Source organism: Pinus tabuliformis, chromosome X (genome assembly GCF_031772625.1).
Source record: "Pinus tabuliformis cultivar Carrire ecotype Pingquan chromosome X, CPIR1, whole genome shotgun sequence".
NCBI classification, from domain to species: domain Eukaryota; kingdom Viridiplantae; phylum Streptophyta; class Pinopsida; order Pinales; family Pinaceae; genus Pinus; species Pinus tabuliformis.
This window is the reverse complement of record NC_142308.1, coordinates 1,526,157,180-1,526,166,607: the sequence shown is the minus strand read 5'-3', so window position 1 is coordinate 1,526,166,607 and position 9,428 is coordinate 1,526,157,180.

Sequence of the window (9,428 nt, the reverse complement as noted above, 5' to 3'; positions counted from 1 at the left end):
CCTTAAACCATCACAGGTTGAGACTTCCCTCTTCAGGTTGAAGTTCTCCCTTTTATGCGGGGTGAGACCTCCCTTTCATGGTTGAAGGTTTCCCTCTTTAAAAAAATAGGAGCACTTCCTCTAGCAGAAGACTTCAGTTTCTTGCCAGTTTTGGAAGAGTTCCGGGAACTGCACTAAGCGTTCTAGTGTTGGTAGTCATCCTTAAACCACCGCCCTTTATACCAACATTTCAGAGAGCACATTCATCCTAGTGCTGCCATGCATTTTTGCACATTTTGTATTACAGCTCTCTTCTTGGACTCATACATAACCCTTCGGATTAAGGGGGGGAATGTTGGACACCTAATCCTCAATGGGTTAGTGTGGAAGCCGAATGGACAAAAGGAGTCCAATAGACCTTGGGATGTGAAACCCAACGGTCACAACAATGTACTATAAATGTATATCTCCTGTTAATAAAAAATGTACTTTAATGTTTTATCATTAATATTTCTCTTGCTGCCCATGTGTGTTTAACAGTTTAACCATACCACCAAGACTCCTAAGGCTTAGACGCTACATTAAACATGGAAAGATTGAACTTATACTAACACCTAACCTTTACAATCAGGTTGATGTGAACAATTTAGAAATTGCTTCTTAAGTGATAACATAGGCTATGTTGATCCAAATGGAAAGATCACAACCTCAAAATTTCAACCTAGAAATAATAACAAGAATAATAATGCATGACATAAAAGGATTTCTTCACATGAACATAGACCGCCAAATCCTCTTGAATCTAGGAATTCCTTATTGTAGATCTTGTGAAATTCAAACATGCAAGAGAAATTAACGCCATGTAGGCTAGGTTTATCCAAATGGAAAGATCACAAGCTCAAAATTCTCAACCTAGAAATAATAACAAGAATCACAATGGTTGGCAGAAAAGGATTTCTTCAAATGAACATAGATCGCTAAATCCTCTTGAATCTACGAATATTGTTGATCAATATTTGCCTTATTGTAGACCTTCTGAAAGATTCCATGATGAAGACTCTTGTGCTATTGCAAAAGGAATCTTGGATGGTAGACAAGTGAGAACAAGTGAACAAATTAATGTAATCAATAAAGATTCCCACTTGCCTACAGAAGATGTAGATCATAATATGGAAATGCTTCCATCATCCTTTTCCATTAATAATTTTAGTGATGAAAAGGATCCAATTACATAATTATATGGGGGAAATCAATCTCAAGGACAAATCTTGGAGATTGCGAAAAGTAAGGGATACAATTATCAAAGGAGAAATAAAGAACAAACTGCTTCTAAGACTTATCATTCTAGTTTGAAAATTGATTAGGTCACATGGATCAATAATGCAAAAAAAATTGTTCATGTCCTCGAAATTTTGTAGATTCCATCTCAAAGAGCATATTTTTTTTAAGTTATCGGCATAAGTCAACAAGACAAAGTTGATGTGCAGTCCAAGGATGAAGAAATTAAGATAAAGTACCTAAATGGCTACATGACAAATGAATATCATCATCCTATCTTCGTAACTTTAATGGTTAATGATCATTTGTTGCATAATTGTATTTTGGACTCAAGGGCTTCAACTAATGGGCTTCAACTAATGTTATGACTAAGAAAGTCATGGAACAATTAAATTTAAGGATATCAAGGCCTTACCACAATATATGCTCCATGGATTTAAATAAGATTGAAGTTCTTGGAGTAATCAAATATTTACAAGTTTGCTTGGAAGCATATCCATAAAGGATGATTACTATGTATATTGCTATTATTGACATACCTGGCATATGGGGAATGCTTTTATCTCAAAAATTTACAGTCAATCTTAGTGAATGCATTCAGTTGGACTTATCTTATTCTACTATCCTTTAGTTGAGCGTGGTATGGTCAAGCTCTATACGGAGGTTGAAAGGAGGTATCATGTTGAGGATCCAAGGAAACCCAACAATGCAAATGTCAGTGGATCGCTCAAAGATTATCATGCAATATTGACTGATTTTCTTGAGCTTGTGAGAGAAAGTGCACGATATTCCACATCATCGATCACAAATAAGAAAAGGAAGACAAAGAGATTTGATAGATCTATACAATACAACATTAGAATACTTCATCATCCTAAAAGGTTCAAGATTCAACAAGGCACATCAGAAAAGCAACCATTGGATCCACTTGTGAGGAGACAAGTTCTCCATATTGGACTTCAAAGACGACATCTCATGCCATAGGGAATCATTTATATTGTATCTCTAACCCTATTCTCCTAGATTATGTTTCATTCATGTCATTAGAATATGTTTCATTTCAACATTTATGTTTTATGTCTTTAGATTTCATTATTAGAGTAGAAATTTCTATTCCATCACTTGATATATATATATTTTCAGAACGAAAAAATCCATATTGTATTATATAAGGAATATAAAGGGTCACAATAAAATACATATGCATATGTTTTTGAGATATGATCTTATAAGTCTGTCCAGAGAGAGAAAACATCACATATAATCTAAGCATCAAGATTTTTGCTGTCCATATCCTACTGCACTAATAAAGTCACCTTTATACAGATACAAGATCCACAAAACGCTACAAGCTGAAAACAAAAACTTGGAGAACACCTAATATGAAGAGAAGATCAGACATAACTGAGAATCTGCTTAAACAAAATAAGCAGATTCTCAATTATGTCTGATCTTCTCTTCATATTAGGTGTTCTCCAAGTTTTTGTTTTCAGCTTGTAGCGTTTTTGTGGATCTTGTATCTGAATAAAGGTGACTTTATTAGTGTAGTAGGATATGGACAGAAAAAATCTTGATGCTTAGATTATATGTGATGTTTTCTCTCACTGGACAGATTATAAGGTCATATCTCAAAAACATATGCATATGTATTTTATTGTGACCCTTTATATTCCTTATATAATACAATATGGCTTTTTTCGTTCTGTAAAAAAAATAAAATAATAATAATAAAAATAAAAATAAAAATAATATATATATATATAGATATAGATATAGATATAGATATATATATATATGATGATGATTTTGATATATATTGGAATCAATATCTGCCTAATTTACTTTGTTTTCTTGGATGCAGATTCTGGATCTTCACATTTCTTCACTGAAGCAATGTGTCCCTGAATAGAGCCAAATATTGACCTTGTATATGTCAACAATTCCAAGAAGCAATATACAGAGCAATGGATAAAAAAATTTCAATTATTGTCATCATTTTTTTTTGTCAGCTAAAGAAGGACCTTTGTTTTTCTATTTATCCAGGTTGAAATAAGTACAAACGTTTGGTGGCCTCAACCCACCCTGAAGGGAAACCGGGTCTGTTGGCCACCTTAAGTCTTTATATGCCGACCAATAACAAAAAAGACAAAGTCTGCAAATCCATGCCAAATACACTTCACTTCCAAAATTACTAATCTGGTTTCCTATCGACATGATCAACTTAAAATAGAACAAAAAGGAGAGCTTGCTCTCAGAGAATTAACCCAGAAAACCATTGACTTAATCTAGAAAGATTAATCTATCATTATTTCAGGCTGGGTACCTTCTTCCCGGGGCGCTGTAGCTATCTTCTTCAGCTGATGTTGTATTTCTTCCAGCTTACTGTCCTGCATGAGCAAAGTAATTTGGAGGTTTTTCATCTCTCTCCTTAAATTCGGTATTCCCTGAGCCATCTCTGCCATTTCCACTGCGACCTGCTCCATAGCTTTTGCCAATAACCGCTTCACTACCCAATATACATGAAGGGCCTGCTTGTATAAAGACAGGCGTCCCCTTGTATTTCCCGGGTCAGGGATCAGGTTGCCCCAATCCTCCATCTCCGGATCAGATTCGTCCTGCATTGCATTGGTTTCCAATTCTTGGATGAGCCTGTGTATGTCCGCGTCGGTTCCTTCACTGTAAACCTTCTCTGCCTCCTGCACCATATGCTTCATTGTTTTCCGACTCCGTCTTTGACATACTGGCGAAGGTGTTTTAGAGTCTTGTCTGCCGGATTGTCGTCGTCCCCCTCTGCCTTTGCGTCCTCTTCCTCTGCCTGGCCGTAGCGGTCTACCCTTGGTAGCTGCCTGGCTCCCCTGCCCAACCTCGAATGACACGTTCCCTGTGAATTCTTCTCGGTTGGGTTCCTCGACTTTCCTATCCAGATTTATTTCTTCCCCTTGCTGCTCTTTCTCCAACATTTTTGCCATCCCCGCCCTTCTTTTCATAGCTGGAAATTGGTCTTTATGCTCAGGGGGCCTCTCCTCCTCCCAGGCCTTCTGTTTTTCTGTCGTCAGCTGGTCCTGCTCAGTGTCGAATTGTGCTCCTTGCATTCCTCTATCCTGTCTCGTCTGTCTTCCTGCCTTGTTGACGTCGTCTCCAGCCCTTCTCATTCTCCCTGTTGTTGCCTTCTGCCCCTTCCTGAAACAAATATCATAGAATACCAGCCAGTTGCTCACTTCCTTCGTCACCCTCTTTAGCATCATATTGTCTTCAGCTCTGTCCTTACCTGCTCTTATTGATATGTTGCCACCTACCCAACGTCCCATCGTCCGATCGCCGCCGATCTTTCCTCCTTCTTCCTCCACTGCTCTATCGTTTCCTTGCCTCGGTTTTCTACCGTGTCTGCAGGCCGTCTCCACATCCTGTAGGATGATTATATTGAGAGGTGGTCTGTATTGCCACCATCCCACCTCCATCATGATCCCACACGTTTCCATCTTGTCCACCCCGATCGGGGGTTCAATCGTTGTCATCATTATAATCCCAAATTCTGCAAAATTATTTTTAAAATGATTCTAGAATGACTATGAAGCCATGTATCAACACCTAGGTAAGCCTTTGAGTTTTAACAAATGGTTTCACTCTAGGGAGTTTTTTAACCTTCCTAATTATTTGTGTTTCTAAACACGAATAATTAACAAAAATTTTCTCCCAAGCATCCCCCAAAGCTAGAGTGGGATCCTCTGGTAAGGTCTTAGGTGAGTCCTAGTGCTATCAAGTCTATGTATTTTTATCATACTAGATCATGTGTCTTGTATTGCAGAATTTGGTTGAGTCTAAAGGGGTTGTGTCTATTGTAAAATTCCCCTCCTATGGTGATTATTGTAATATATCGATGTAAAAGTGTTGTCTAGGAATATTTTTGGTGAAAGGTTACTCATAGTTAGACACTATTGCCAAAATATTTTTTAGACCCACTTAGGGGGCAGAAAATATGTGTAATCCCCTCTTGAGACTTTTATTTATTTTTTCTGGCAAAAACAAAAAAATAAATTGTCAAAAAATAAAATGAGAGAAAGAATTAATTTCTCTCCAAGTGGAAAAAAACATCAAAAAATTATCGAGGGCCTTTTTTAAAAGGGAAAAGTCAAGTCAAAATTAAAAGGTCTCATTTCCAAGGCAGAATGTCCCATTTCATAAATTTGTTGGACTAGAAAGACTATTTTCTAGCAAATCGAATTTTTGGACTTGGTGGTTGATTAAATTGCACAAGTTACGACAATTCTATTTTTTGAAGATTCTCCAATGGACAAAAAGCACCAAGAAATTTGGTTTTGGCCCATCCAACTCATTTCTTAAGGAGATCGAATTTCTTGGAGATTTGTGTAGCGATTATCAAGGGATGAAAATAATTTGACAAGGATCAAGTCAAACTAGTCATTTTTCCACTTGGAAGGGGTCTAACACTCTCATTTTTTCTATATAAGAAAGCCCAAGGCTCCTCATTTGTAGTCATGAAATGTATGAGTCTTGTAATGAAAAATCTGAAGCAAGTTGTGAGTCAAGCTATTGGATTTAATTTCTATTTTACAATAATAATATCTCAATATTTGGGGGTTTATTTACGATGGTATTCCTTTTCTGCTTCTTGTGGTAATGTTGTTCTGAGTCGTGCTATAATGCTCTACTGGATTAAATTTCATAAGTTATTACTTCATTAGCCAGTAGTTGGATTATCTATTTGCAAAGGCATCTTGCATTAGGTATTGGATTTATAACATCGTTCTAGCTCACTCGATCTAGCAGGTATCTCTAGATTTTGAGGGTTTTAACGTGTATCTAGCCCCTTTTGAAGTTAATAACTTGATCTTAAGTGCGTAGAGACTACAAGATATTCATATCTTGGGAATTAGGGGAAGTATTTGGTTTAGCCAACCGACTCCCAAGATAAGAGGTTCAAAAGCCCATCATTTTGAATTTCCAAAGGCTAATCTAACGATTTGTGTGCAACAACTTGGCTATGGCCTTAAATTAAAATTAATTTTCCTCAAATTATTTCCCAATTTAATTGTGCAATAAAGTTAGATCAGCTTATCTGAGCTTGTAATTGTTATTTTGTGAATATTGTAAAAAAAATTGTAATGTTTTTTTACTAACCCTTGTATTTTATTTTCATAGTGTAAATAGTTAATGGGGTTATATTTTTCAAATTTTAATTTTCTCTATATGTGTTGGAGGAAGCCTATCCTTTTGGGATTTTACAAGTATAATGTCATAAGATAAATGGATAATTCAAATTTGTGGAAGGAGCAAGCCCTCACCTAGCATAACAGTTAGGTTTTAGGCATTGGATCACACTTCAAGGAAGTCGTCCAGTTGATTGGAAGAGGTCGTTTAAGTATTGAGGCCAGATCTAGCCTCCACAAGCCAAGATCTGCCATACCTAGGTCTCTATTTCTCAACGCTGAACCATTTGTGGAGGCCTCAAGCCCTAGAAGGGCTAATTTCACTGCAAAATCACGATTTTCACAATGGTTTATCATGTGAAGGTTTTGCAAACAAGTATTTGTGGATATAATCATATTTTATTGGTTTAAATCTGACTTGATTGCTTGTTGAAGGTAGTCACAGGGGTTTTGAAGCTCACTAGGCTTTTTCATTGGCCTAATAAGCTTCCTATAGCCTAGCCACAAGGGTTGGAGGCACCACAAATTCATTTCATTTGTTTCTTCTCTAGTCTAACCTTTGTTGCAGGCTTAATCACATTTTTTTGCAAGGGTTTGAAGTGTTGTTCTCATTGAAAGTTTGTCATTGCAAATTTTTGATCCATAAAGGCTTGAAATACTTATTTTTAAGGACTAATCATTGGTTTTATAGACCTAAGATTCGTTTTAGAAAGAGATTGTGAGTCTAGTCTCTTGTTGACCCATCAACCTAGCCTTCTAGCCTTGGCCGCAAGGCCTAGAAGGCCTCTTTAGCCCTAGACATGAGGGTTTGAAGGTTTGATCTTATCATTTCCGAAGCTAACACTTGTGGTTGTAGGTTTCACATTTGAGTTTGGAGGAGTTATATTGCATACTTCAATTGTTCATAGATTCCTTATTTGGTGTATCATTCCTTGGAGGAAGTTAACAAGGTTTTGAGGCCTTGTTCCTTTCCTACTATGGCCTATTTGTGCACTATCATATCAAGCAGATCTGAAGTAAAGAATACAGTGGTCTAATAAAATCTAACAATAATAATCCTAAAAACACCTAAAGACGTCACACATTAACTACAAAGGCCTACTCATTGTTCTAGCTCTTGTGCTTTTTCATTTGTGACTGATCTCTTGTCGACAGTGAGTTGATCTAATTGACAATAATATCTCTCAAGGTATGGTTCATTCATCTTTTGACCATTGTGTGCTAAGAAGTGTATTAGATAGTAGATTGCATTGGTTTATCTCTTATATTGAGGATAGCTTGTTAAATCACTAACCTTTTTTCTTATGTTTCTCCCTTGTTAGAAATATCATTGCATGATTAGCTCTTCTTGCATTGCATTGATTAATCAATATTAGCAATCTTATTGTGATTATCTGGTTCTTCTTGTAAAATATTGAAATTTCTTTGTTCCTAATTGCTTACATTATAAGTGCAAGAGGAATTCTAATAAACACATTAAAACCACATTAATAACATTGCTTCATTGAATAATATTGAAGTGCTTCACTAATTGCATTTGGAATTCATGTAATATTGTGTTGAAAAAAGTAATATTTGATTATCTTGGTTACAAGTGGTTTGAAGCATTGAAGTATAATGGTATCTCATTGAAGCAAGCTAATATTGTCATCATTTACATCTTCATTCTAGTCCAGAGGTGCATTTATTATACCTTACCTCCAAGCATAAGCTTGGTTGAAAGAGATTTAGGGCCACCTTCTCTTCCAATTTGTGATGCTTAACCCTAGGTGACCTTGCAGTTCTCTTGCGGGCAATTCCTTGTAGGAACAAAGGCAGTTGGGTCGTTAGAAATCTAGGGTAGGTATCATTAATGAGGCCTTAGCCTCCTTCCCATGGAATTATTTCTACAACCCTGTGCTAGACTTGCTTCAAAACAATTGAGGTGAAGGTTCTCATCTAAATTAGCATCTAACTAAAAGTAACCAAGATCTTGCATCTCACTTTAGATTGTATCCTACATTTCATCTAGGATATATCTTGCATATCATCTCTGTAGCGTTTGTCTATCCGCTAACTTGACATATCAATCTTTGTTATGCAAGTGTTTCTCAATTCTAAGGCACTAGTCTACCACTAATATATCTCAAATAATTTAATTTTTTTTGCTTATTATTCCTACTTTCCATATAATTTAAATCAATTTGCTAGGATATTCAATTGTATCTCCTAAACTTGTTGATTTTCAATAGGTTCCTCATCCTTTCACCATTAGGGACTACCCCCGTTAGCTTGCTTTTAGGAGATAGATTAAACAAAGTGATTAGGGTTCAAAGCGACAACCTTTAATCTGAGTGTTGTCACCTCAGGTGTACACTTCTGGCGACAACATTTTCTGGCGTCACTTCTCAGGGAAAAGTTTCTTGTTCTTGACGCTTCGAAATTTTTTCCAGGACAAGTTTATTGTTCTTGGTTTCCCTTTACTAACTAGCATTTGGGTGTGCAGGGTTAGTTTTTTGTTTGAGTGGTGACTCCAGTTATTCCTCCTCTCACAGGAGCGTATACTAGAAGGATTTATGGTAGTTTGCTTAATCCCACTCTGGACCCTAAAAAGGCCCTTAGAGCTCGATTAAACAAGCTAAATTCTATTACACACCTTGTTTTTCTCGAACAGGAAACCCTCCCTGATATTTGTTTTCTTTTTCTTGACCTGCCTGAACAAGACATCATGGACTTGTTCTCCCCTTGCAATTTCACTAACATTCAAGATCATCCTCATGATCTTCCAGAGCATGGTATTGACAAGTTTCCCTCCTTCCAAGGCAATAATGCAATTAATGTTGATGATCATCTCAAATATTTTAAAGCTTTCTTGGGTAAATACACTAGTAGAGCTAATTATAATCATGAAGATGTAAAGATGAAGCTCTTTGTTCTTTATTTGGAGGAAGATGCGTAAGATTGGTTCATGGAAAATCTTGATAACGCATTTGATTCATTGCAAATGTTATTTGATGTTTTTAA